General features: G+C 42.0%; 1 long non-coding RNA gene across 1 annotated transcript; it reads right to left on the bottom strand.

Moving 5' to 3' along the window:
- Positions 1 to 2,494: 2,494 nt before the first annotated feature.
- Positions 2,495 to 10,809, bottom strand: LOC307152263. The gene is made up of 3 exons (XR_013819980.1): positions 10,707 to 10,809; positions 2,750 to 2,804; positions 2,495 to 2,573 (listed from the first exon to the last, which is right to left on the bottom strand). It is a non-coding gene; the product is annotated as an uncharacterized lncRNA (long non-coding RNA).
- Between the last annotated feature and the right edge of the window lie 1,382 nt (positions 10,810 to 12,191).

The raw sequence follows: 12,191 nt of genomic DNA, 5'->3' as shown, positions 1-12,191 counted from the left end.
TCTCAGCTAATGCTCAAACTGGATGTGACAGACGAACCACCAAACCAGTCTCAACTCTCAACTCAAAAAGGTCTGCAAATCTTTGAAGATTAAAGTGCACGACAAATAAAGTTATTGTCTCCTAAAATGAAGAACTGATTCTGCTGAAACGAGTCATCAGCAATTCCAGTCTCACTTCCTAGCTAATTTGCATAATGCCAGCCTCTGGTCTTGATTGGCTGAGCAGCGTCTCTTAGCTCCGCCCTCAAACACTGTAGTGCATCTGAGACTGGAAGAGTTTGGCTCGTGTTGTTCGAGTCGAGAAGACGCTGTTTTCTGCTGACAAAGCAAATCCACTTTGATGAGACTGATACGGTAAAACCCACGCCATCGTTACTGTTCGTATCACTGTGATCAAGAGCTGAGATTCAGATATGATGATGAGAGTTTGCTTTCTGACCAATCACAACAGACTGAGGCCAGCTGACCAATCAGACCATGGTAGACCAATCACAACAGACTGAGCCATCTGATCAATCAGAGCAGAGTAGACCAACAGACTGGGTCATCTGCCCAATCAGAGCAAAGTAGGCCAATCACAACAGACTAGGTCATCTGACCAATCAGAGCAGAGTAGACCAATCACAATCACAGAAAAGAGCTGATGCTGCAATGAATGTTATGAGAAAATAAAGTGTTTTTTGACCTTGGATGCATGTGAACCTGTTGTAGGAGACAACATTAGTCTTCATTTTAGTTTTTTTTATATGGCTATAGTGTTTTAATTCATATTTATTTCAGTTTTAGTTTTTTTAGTAAGAGTTCTAATTTAGAAATCTTGCCTTTGCAACTAACTTTTTGTAAATTTAATTTTATTTCAGTTAACTTTCAATTTATATCAAGTGATGAAGAAAATGTGTTTCTTTATGGTTTTTAGTAGTTTTAGCTAACTATAATACTTGATTAAATGCTTCTGATGTGAACAGAACACCAAGGGCTGGGTATCGTTCAAAAAAGTTCGATACCAATACCGATACCGATACCTTGATTTCGATACCGGTTCCTGAACGATACTTTTTTCGATACCAATTTTATGAAATCCATTTTAACAAGATTACATAACACATTACCTCAGAAAAACTTTGGTTTTATTTTTTCAGTTTGACTCATGCTCCTTAGCCAGTGCACAAAGGAACACATTTTTTTTATAAAGAGCTCATGCTCACCAAAGCTGAATTTGTTTGATCAAAAATACAGTAAAACTTGTAACATTGTGAAATAGTATTACAATTTAAAATTTTATTTGAAAATATTTCAAAATGTAATTTATTCCTGTGATGTCAAAGCTGAATTTTCAAAATCATTACTTCAGTGTCACATGATCCTACAGAAATATGTTTGCTGCTTAATATTTTGGAAACTATGACACATTTTTGCATGATTCTTTGATGAATAAAAATTTCAAAAGAACAGCATTTATTTGAAACAGAAATCTTTTGTAACATTACACATGTTTTAAGGTCATTTTTGATCACTTTAATGCATCCTTACTGAAAAAAAATTCTGACTAACCAACACATTTTTGAACGGCAGTGTACACTCAGTATAGGTTATTATTGCAATATAAACACTGTCAGAGTGATCAACAAGGTATCTCTTCATTTACCAGTCGAAGACGGAGCAACTTTCTGCTATTATGTTTACTCCGTGCACTGTCAAGGGCTTCATCATATCTGTCGTGGTATCGGTCTTTGCAGCAATTATTTTACTGCAAATACTGGATCGCGCGCTGTTGGCATCGAGCCTGGAGAAATGTAGCCACAAGTTTGATCGACTTTTCCACATCTTTAGGGTATTGTGTGTGTGTGTATGTGTGTGTGCTCGCGTCTCATATGAGTATGTGCGCGGAAAGTTTGTGTGTGTGTGCTCGCGTCTCATTGAGTATGTGCGCGAGTTTGTGTGTGTGCGCTCGCGTCTCATATGAGTATGTGCACGGAGAGTTCCGCTCGTCTCGTGTGTGTAGAGTTTGTGTGTATGTGCGTGAGCGACTTTAGGTGTGCCGTTGTGCATTTCATATGTATTTGTTTGAGCACTGACGTTGACGAGTTAACCCCTTAGGTATCGAAATCTGAAACCGAACAACAAGTCATTTTTCGATAATCGATAGTATCGAGGCAATTCGATCGGTACCTAAAACGTATCGAACTCGGTACCCAGCCCTAAACACCATATAAAAAATACTGGCAGGGAAAAAGAAATGATCAGATTGTGAATTTGCAATCTTTAAACCAATAGTTTAGCAAAACTCTCTCCCTTCACATTCAGTTCAGACTGTAAGTCCATGCTGCTAAACTACAGGTTTAAAAACAGAACAAGTGATTGCCTGAGTCTAGACCTGATGATGTCACTAAAATAACAGTACTTGTCGTTTGCGTGAGTGTACTTATGGCTTCATTAGGCATATTATCATGTACCTTCGCCACCCACCGGCAACCATTTATATACTCACCTGGGAAGTGATTAAAACAGGCGAGTCCCTGCGTTCTCAGAACGGGCCGTGTGGAGGGGTGACGTTCGTTCTCCAGGTAGAGTCCCTGTGGATAAGGTGGACACATTAATGGCCATCTGCTCAGAGAGACCCAGTCAACGGCTCTTTAATGAAGACGAATGTGAGGTGGGCCGGTCCAGGAGGCGATCAGCGGGGGTCTAATGACACACCTTCAGCTGCTAACCTGCCACCCCACTGTGACTGATGGGGAGAAACACTCACACACTCCTCAGGATCCACTCAAGAGATCTTCCAGTACAAGAGCACATGCTTCACACTGCAAAAAAAGATTTTTGAAATTCAGTGAGTTTGTGCTTAAAACAAGAACACCATAAAAAATCTCAGACCTCTCCAACTCAATTTCTAGTGACTGGTCACATCTAAATTTTTGAATTCTGTGAATTGAATTTTTAATAATCTGTTAAAGTCCCCCTGTAGTCAATCATTTTATCCCTTAAAACTAATCTTTGATCACCAAAATAAATATTTCCTATCACCAATAATAAATATTTAAACGTTTTTATTAAAATTAATAAATTAATTTCTTATTTCTTGAAATAAATACTCATATTATATATTCTTATAATATGCAAATAAGCCCCGCCTCCACTCACTCACTCAGCTCAGAGATCCACTGGTTGACGATCACACGTTGATCTGATTGGTTACAAGGTAGTTTGTGACGTCAGAAACACCAGCGATTTCAAAGCGTGTTTTTGAGACTGTCTTTGGTTCACTGCAGTTTTAAGGAGGAAATACTCAGCAATGGTGTCGACTTGGGATAAAAAAACGATTCACATAGGTATCGCGATTTTTTTTTAAACGATTTTAAAATAGATTTTTTTATTACAGAATCGATATTAATTCAAATTAAATTGCTTTTATTTTTGTCCTTGCCTGTAGATGAGGTTGACAGAAGTTAGCCACTTTCGTTTCAACAGAGGATGAAATGTGTCGTTATCTATGGGTGTTTAGTGACGTAACATCACAAGTGGACGCATGGAGGAGACGTGAGGCTGAACGCACTGAAAAGCCCTTGCTAGTCGCGCTACTCGTATGCTGAGAGAGAGATAAGACAGCTGCACAATTCATCGTTAAAAGACTTTGATCTCGAGTCAAACACACACGCGAACTTTCCATTTCGTCTGTCTATTAAACCTTTGACAAAATCATATCGCAACATTCAGATCTGTGTTGCCGCTGACCCGGAGAGAGTCGTCATGAAACTGCTTCACAAACAGTCTTTTCAACCTCATAGTTTCAGTATTTCTGTGATGCAATAGTTCAAATCATCATAGAAGTACTGGTATAAAAGTTTAAAGTTCAAATATAAACACTGATGTCTACGATAGTGATCAAAATAGAGTAAATCAGCTTTTGATAGAAATGTGGCACTTAAAATAACGCATTTATCGATAAAGTGACTTAAAAAAAATTATTTGTTATTGAATCATTTATTAAAGAGAATGTAGTACTCTGTATGATGCTTCTGAAACTAGATGTACCGCATGGCGGTACAAAATATGACCGCCGCTCAGGCCTGCACTGGCTTTCCACAAAAAATATACTTGCATACTAAGTATGAAAAATCTGTGATTTTTTTTTCAAAGGACCCTCCCATTCAATTTCTACAAACCTCTACCAAACGGTTGAGGTACCTGTTGATGGTAAAAGTCAGTTATCTGACTTTGGCATGGGTTTGTTGTGTTTTACTGAAATAAAAAACATTTTTTCCCCAAAAAAGTGGTTTTATCTTGTAGCCCTGGTCCCAGAGTTTAAAAAAAACAATGTTAACAAAATTAAACTCATTCCCACTGTACCTAGTAGAACAATTAAGTAAATGTCCCATTGAAATTAATGAGATTTTATGGATTTAGGTGAAGAAAGTGTACACATAATACATTTTGGTCTGTACCATGAAGAGAAAACTGATTCAACTATATAAACTATATATTTTCTGAAAGCGTAGACTCTCAGGATGTGATCTAACATGACATGAAAAATGTCCCACCCACCTCATTAGTATACTGCCCAAGCATAACACATTGGGTATTGGTAAATCGGGTATATGGCTGATACCTAAAAAAAGTAGTAGTATGTGCATGTCTGTCTGTGTGTGTGTGTATGTGTGTGTGTTTGTGGATGTGTGTGTCTGTGTGTGTGTGTGTCTGTGCGTGTATGTATGCGTGCGTACATGTGTGTGCGCGTGTGTGTTTGTGTGTGTGTGTCTGTGCCTGTGGATGTCAGTGTGTGTGCATGCTTGCGTTTGTTTGTATTCCTGCATGTGTGTGTGTGACAGTATCATCCTAAACCAGCAACCCTTCGCTCAACAGCACCATCTACAGGCCGATGAGTGTACAGTCACTAAATGTGCACATAAATGAATTTATTTTATACCCCCCCATGGATGAAATTCTACGAAACTTAGCATACCCCCAGAGGATGTCAAGTTAATCATACACATGAAATATGGTGCAGTTCTGAACATCTCAACTGAAGATAGGGGCGATTAAAGCAGAATAATATTGCATTTTCATTTTTTATGGGAGGGGCGCAAATCACAAATGAGTGATTATGGGCTAGGTTGATGTGGGCCCTTAAGAGCAACATACCATAAAAATTTCTTCATCCTCGGTGCCACGGTTCAGGTAGTTATTTAGGAAAAACTGCATTTTTTGGGTTTGGGGGGGCCCAATGCGGGGGGGGAGTGGCCCCCGGGGACCAAACGAAATTTTTCCGTAAAAGTCTAGTGGGGCTACATGCCCACCAAATTTCATGTTCCCCGGTGTTTCGGTGTCCCTGGTATCGTTGACGAAAAAATTCAGTAGATGACGAAAAAAAAAAAAAAAAAAAACTTTGACAATCCCTATATGACCGCTTTCGCTAGCTACGCTAGCGGCGGTCATAATAAGTCAGAAAGATGTGATGAATATTTTTTGTAAATATGACTCATCTTATACATCATGTACAGTCTGTGTATGATTTAACTTTTCCCCATGGTCTCGTGTTAAAAATTTTTTTGCAATATCGAATCGCAATACCTGTAGAATCGCAATTCTTAAAAAAAAAAAAAAAAAAATAAATAAAAAAAATTAAAAAATCGCAATACATATTGTATCGGCACCCAAGTATCGTGATAGTATCGAATCGGGAGATAGGTGTAGCGTCTCAGCCCTAATGAATTTACACATGGTTTGTCTTAAAGAATATTAAAAACACCACAGATATAAACACAACAATAAAAGCTGAATTTTCACCACAGGGGGAATTTAACATAGGATCAATCACCAATATTTTAAGCCAATGGAAAAATGTAGTTTACCAAACCCTGCTGTTGGTCCAAAATTAAATATTTTAAATTGTAGAAATTTTATTTCTCACTGTCCCAAAATATTTTTTTTTTAATGAAAAACATAAATACATTAACAAAATACAGAACACAGAAAACAGGGAATACATGATATCACATTATATTATTAACAAATCAATTCCAACACAGGATACTTGGTGAAAATGCCTTAGGCCTATTATAAAACGGATAGTTCCGGTCCTTGATTCTGAGTGGTTGAGCCGCGTTCGAAGCTGTTGTAAATTACTCAACAAACACACACCTGTGACCACATTACATTAGTGTTACTGCGGACTGCCGTTTGTAATTCTTTGTTTCTGCATGTGTTGCTTGATAATAGCCGATAGTCAGTCGATAATAATAAACTTTATTTTACATATAGCGCCTTTAAAAGCAGCTTCTCAAGGGAATACCATGTATAGGCTACACAAAGAAAAACAAAGCATACAAAAAAAAAACATGTAAATGTCAGAATGGTAGTTTTGCTTTATTGTTTATTTCTTGGTACATATCCAGGTTTCAGGACTGCTTAAAGTTACTGACACGAGAGACAAAACAATTGTCAAAAAAGAAATTCACGCGCTTTACGTGTTTGATAGGCTGATAAAAGGCAATAAGCCCCGAAAGAGGCTGCAATCTATACCAAAGAGTTCAGCGGTCGCATTGCGCAAATATCACACAACAAATTCAATATCAGAAGTATTTTAGACATGTATGACATGAGGGAAACTAGATGTACCGCATCGCGGTACAAAATATGACCGCCGCTCAGGCCTGCACTGGCTTTCTACAAAAATAAATGACGTGGAGTAATTTGGCTGTATTGCGTGTTTATGTATATACCTAAAAAAAGTAATAGTATGTGCATGTCTGTCTGTGTGTGTGTGTGTGTGTGTGTGTGTATGTGTGTGTGTTTGTGTATGTGTGTGTCTGTGTGTGTGTGTGTGTGTGTGTCTGTGCGTGTATGTATGTGTGCGTACATGTGTGCGCGTGTGTGTTTGTGTGTGTGTGTCTGTGCATGTGGATTTGTATGTGTGTGTATGGGTGTGTGTCTGTGCGTGTGGATGTCAGTGTGTGTGCATGCTTGTGTTTGTTTGTATTCCTGCATGTGTGTGTGTGACAGTATCATCCTAAACCAGCAACCCTTCGCTCAACAGCACCATCTACAGGCCGATGAGTGTACAGTCACTAAATGTGCACATAAATTAATTTATTTTATACCCCCCCATGGATGAAATTCTACAAAACTTAGCAGAGGATACCCCCAGAGGATGTCAAGTTAATCATACACATGAAATATGGTGCAGTTCTGAACATCTCCACTGAAGATAGGGGCAATTAAAGCAGAATAATATTGCATTTTCATTTTTTATTGGAGGGGCGCAAATCACAAATGAGTGATTATGGGCTAGGTTGATGTGGGCCCTTAAGAGCAACATACCATAAAAATTTCTTCATCCTCGGTGCCACGGTTCAGGTAGTTATTTAGGAAAAACTGAATTTTTTTGGGTTTGGGGGGGCCCAGCGCGGGGGGGGGGGGGGGGGGGGGGGAGTGGCCCCCGGGGACCAAACAAAATTTTTCCGTAGAAGTCTAGTGGGGCTACATGCCCACCAAATTTCATGTTCCCCGGTGTTTCGGTGTCCCTGGTATCGTTGACGAAAAATTTACGGGGGCCCCAGCGCAGGGGGGGGAAGTGGCCCCCGGGGACCAAACGAAATTTTTCCGTAAAAGTCTAGTAGACCAACATACCATAAAAATTTCTTCATCCTCGGTGCCACGGTTCAGGTAGTTATTTAGGAAAAACTGCATTTTTGGGGGTTTGGGGGGGCCCAGCGCGGGGGGGGAGTGGCCCCCGGGGACCAAACGAAATTTTTCCTTAGAAGTCTAGTGGGGCTACATGCCCACCAAATTTCATGTTCCCCGGTGTTTCGGTGTCCCTGGTATCGTTGACGAAAAATTTACGGGGGCCCCAGCGCGGGGGGGGGGGAAGTGGCCCCCGGGGACCAAATGAAATTTTTCCGTAAAAGTCTAGTAGACCAACATACCACAAAAATTTCTTCATCCTCGGTGCCACGGTTCAGGTAGTTATTTAGGAAAAACTGCATTTTTTTGGGTTTGGGGGGGCCCAGCGCGGGGGGGGAGTGGCCCCCGTGGACCAAACGAAATTTTTCCTTAGAAGTCTAGTGGGGCTACATGCCCACCAAATTTCATGTCCCCCGGTGTTTCGGTGTCCCTGGTATCGTTGACGAAAAATTTACGGGGGCCCCAGCGCGGGGGGGGGGGGGGGGGGGTATGGAGTGGCCCCTGGGGACCAAACGAAATTTTTCCATAAAAGTCTAGTAGACCAACATACCATAAAAATTTCTTCATCCTCGGTGCCACGGTTCAGGTAGTTATTTAGGAAAAACTGCATTTTGTTGGGTTTGGGGGGGCCCAGCGCGGGGGGGGAGTGGCCCCCGGGGACCAAACGAAATTTTTCCTTAGAAGTCTAGTGGGGCTACATGCCCACCAAATTTCATGTTCCCCGGTGTTTTGGTGTCCCTGGTATCGTTGACGAAAAATTTACGGGGGCCCCAGCGCGGGGGGGGAAGTGGCCCCCGGGGACCAAACGAAATTTTTCCGTAAAAGTCTAGTAGACCAACATACCATAAAAATGTCTTCATCCTCGGTGCCACGGTTCAGGTAGTTATTTAGGAAAAACTGCATTTTTTGGGGTTTGGGGGGGCCCAGCGCGGGGGGGGAGTGGCCCCCGGGGACCAAACGAAATTTTTCCTTAGAAGTCTAGTGGGGCTACATGCCCACCAAATTTCATGTTCCCCGGTGTTTCGGTGTCCCTGGTATCGTTGACGAAAAATTTAAGGGGGCCCCAGCGCGGGGGAGGGGAAGTGGCCCCCGGGGACCAAACGAAATTTTTCCGTAAAAGTCTAGTAGACCAACATACCATAAAAATTTCTTCATCCTCGGTGCCACGGTTCAGGTAGTTATTTAGGAAAAACTGCATTTTTTGGGGTTTGGGGGGGCCCAGCGCTTGGCCCCCGGGGACCAAACAAAATTTTTCCTTAGAAGTCTAGTGGGGCTACATGCCCACCAAATTTCATGTTCCCCGGTGTTTTGGTGTCCCTGGTAGCGTTGACGAAAAATTTACGGGGGCCCCAGCGCGGGGGGGGGAAGTGGCCCCCGGGGACCAAACGAAATTTTTCCGTAAAAGTCTAGTAGACCAACATACCATAAAAATGTCTTCATCCTCGGTGCCACGGTTCAGGTAGTTATTTAGGAAAAACTGCATTTTTTGGGGTTTGGGGGGGCCCAGCGCGGGGGGGGAGTGGCCCCCGGGGACCAAACGAAATTTTTCCTTAGAAGTCTAGTGGGGCTACATGCCCACCAAATTTCATGTTCCCCGGTGTTTCGGTGTCCCTGGTATCGTTGACGAAAAATTTAAGGGGGCCCCAGCGCGGGGGGGGAAGTGGCCCCCGGGGACCAAACAAAATTTTTCCGTAAAAGTCTAGTAGACCAACATACCATAAAAATTTCTTCATCCTCGGTGCCACGGTTCAGGTAGTTATTTAGGAAAAACTGCATTTTTTGGGGTTTGAGGTGGCCCAGCGCGGGGGGGGAGTGGCCCCCGGGGACCAAACGAAATTTTTCCTTAGAAGTCTAGTGGGGCTACATGCCCACCAAATTTCATGTTCCCCGGTGTTTCGGTGTCCCTGGTATCGTTGACGAAAAATTTAAGGGGGCCCCAGCGCGGGGGGGGGAAGTGGCCCCCGGGGACCAAACGAAATTTTTCCGTAAAAGTCTAGTAGACCAACATACCATAAAAATTTCTTCATCCTCGGTGCCACGGTTCAGGTAGTTATTTAGGAAAAACTGCATTTTTTGGGGTTTGGGGGGGCCCAGCGCGGGGGGGGAGTGGCCCCCGGGGACCAAACGAAATTTTTCCTTAGAAGTCTAGTGGGGCTACATGCCCACCAAATTTCATGTTCCCCGGTGTTTCGGTGTCCCTGGTATCGTTGACGAAAAATTTAAGGGGGCCCCAGCGCGGGGGGGGGGGAGTGTCCCCCGGGGACCAAACGAAATTTTTCCGTAAAAGTCTAGTAGACCAACATACCATAAAAATGTCTTCATCCTCGGTGCCACGGTTCAGGTAGTTATTTAGGAAAAACTGCATTTTTTGGGGTTTGGGGGGGCCCAGCACGGGGGGGGAGTGGCCCCCGGGGACCAAACGAAAATTTTCCTTAGAAGTCTAGTGGGGCTACATGCCCACCAAATTTCATGTTCCCCGGTGTTTCGGTGTCCCTGGTATTGTTGACGAAAAATTTAAGGGGGCCCCAGCGCGGGGGGGGAAGTGGCCCCCGGGGACCAAACGAAATTTTTCCGTAAAAGTCTAGTAGACCAACATACCATAAAAATTTCTTCATCCTCGGTGCCACGGTTCAGGTAGTTATTTAGGAAAAACTGCATTTTTGGGGGTTTGGGGGGGCCCAGCGCGGGGGGGGAGTGGCCCCCGGGGACCAAACGAAATTTTTCCTTAGAAGTCTAGTGGGGCTACATGCCCACCAAATTTCATGTTCCCCGGTGCTTCGGTGTCCCTGGTATCGTTGACGAAAAATTCAGTAAGGTGACGAAAAAAAAAAAAAAAAAAAAACGTTGACAATCCCTATATGACCGCTTTCGCTAGCTACGCTAGCGGCGGTCATAATAAAACTATTGGCTACCAAGATAATGATGTGGTAACCCGGAAAAACATGATCAGGAAACCAATGAATGCATGAACTCGCGATCTTACAAAATGCCTTTTAAGCTTTATAATTTCAGTGCTCAATACTCACCATAACGTCTTGAAAATTGTGACGATGAATTGCTGTATTCTCCTCTCTTGGGAAAGTTTGTTTCGGTCTTCAGCACCGACTGGTTCGGCTTCGCTCGCTTTCCCGCCCATGCGCATTTGAATTCTCCATACCAACGGTTTTTCTCAGGCGCCTTTTACGCATGCGTATTATTGTTCATCCAACACAGATTTTTTCACTTCCATTTGCTGTCCCAATTCGCCTACTACGCCCTAAAAGTATGTACTTTTAGGATGTACTTTTGTAAAAGTATGTACTTTTGCTTTGTCACAGTTAAAATCCTCCATTCAATCTAATTTAATTTCCTGTTTCGGAGAGTTGTACACTACATCCTTATGCATCGCTTTCAGCCGGACTTTTACATGCTAATCCCAAACCCCTGAAGTGACGTCGACGTCCGGGTTAGCGGTAGCATTAGCCATCAGGCAAGTGTTATTTAAATAAACTCCTGATGTACTTACAAACTTTCCAATGCCTCGTTTTATGAGTACAGAACCTATACTACTGTAGAAGTTTGGTACCATTCTGGGCATTATTAGTGTGGTAATTTACGAGATACAACCTTGGATCCGTTAGCGCCTGCACTAAGCCATCCGGCTGATTTCTCTAAATAAACTCAAACTTTAATAATGTTCAACTAAGGGAAAAAGGCTTCTGGGGGGGGTTTGGCTCGAGGTCATGGTGCAAAGGACCCTAGGTTGATTTTACTCCGAACTATCCCTTTAAGATGATTAGTACAATGTATTTTTTTTGTATGGGGATCATTTTTTGGTAGTCATTTATTGAGCCAATATTCCACAATTTTTCAAAATTAATTTTTTTTACAGTGAAATTTCTGCCAATAGGGTCAAAAAAATAAGTGGATTTTTCTGGCCTTACTGGCAGATATTTGTTCTTGTTTTAGGCACAAACTAAAATGTTTTTTTCAGAAAACAATACTTAATATCGTCAGTCACTTATTGTAAAAGTATTTTGACTTAAGAATGTTTAGATATTTGTGCTGGAAAACAAGATAAAAATACTGAGGAATATTTTTATTGCAGTATGATGATGATAATTATGTGTATAACACCTCACAAACAGAAGTTTATCATTAAAGCCAACAGCTGTTTAACGTCACAGACTCAAAGAGCTCCGACTGTAAAGCGGTCAGTCGTTAACAGTGTTGCTTTCAATGCTTTTAATTAGGAAAACATGAGTAATAACCCTGGAGGAGCAGGAGAGGACCTGAAAGAACACACACACACTCTGCTCGCTTCAAAATTACACTTTATTGGGTTCATGAAAACTGTGCTGACATATTTTATTGGATTTTGAAGAACTATGTTGACACGGTGAATTTCATAGGATGTTTAATGCGAGTTTTGTGCAAAGACGGCGCTCGCAAACACAGTTTTCTAGGGTCGATTCTCTGCTCTCTCCGCCACAATAAAAAGCAAACAAAACGAAATCAAATCATATACTTTG

This window comes from Squalius cephalus (genome assembly GCF_949319135.1).
Source record: "Squalius cephalus genome assembly, chromosome: 24".
In the NCBI taxonomy this organism is placed as follows: Eukaryota; Metazoa; Chordata; class Actinopteri; order Cypriniformes; family Leuciscidae; genus Squalius; species Squalius cephalus.
This window is presented reverse-complemented; position numbering and strand designations above follow the sequence as displayed.